Below are 200 nucleotides of genomic sequence, written 5' to 3'. Positions count from 1 at the left end.
GACAGTCGGAAGTTGGTAGCCGACGTTGGCCCGCTGTTGGCCCAGGTTTAAAATCGTACATGGGTAAGTAAGAGTCTGGTAACGTACGTTGGGCAGACGTCGCACCGTGATTGGCGTGTCCACCGGTTGTCGACATGCTGCCAAGGTTGGCCCGTGCTTCGTCAATAAGTAAGAGTCGGCTAACGTACGTTGGGCTAACG

This window comes from Trachymyrmex cornetzi, unplaced genomic scaffold (assembly GCF_001594075.2).
Source record: "Trachymyrmex cornetzi isolate Tcor2-1 unplaced genomic scaffold, Tcor1.1 scaffold4103, whole genome shotgun sequence".
In the NCBI taxonomy this organism is placed as follows: domain Eukaryota; kingdom Metazoa; phylum Arthropoda; class Insecta; order Hymenoptera; family Formicidae; genus Trachymyrmex; species Trachymyrmex cornetzi.
This window is presented reverse-complemented; position numbering follows the sequence as displayed.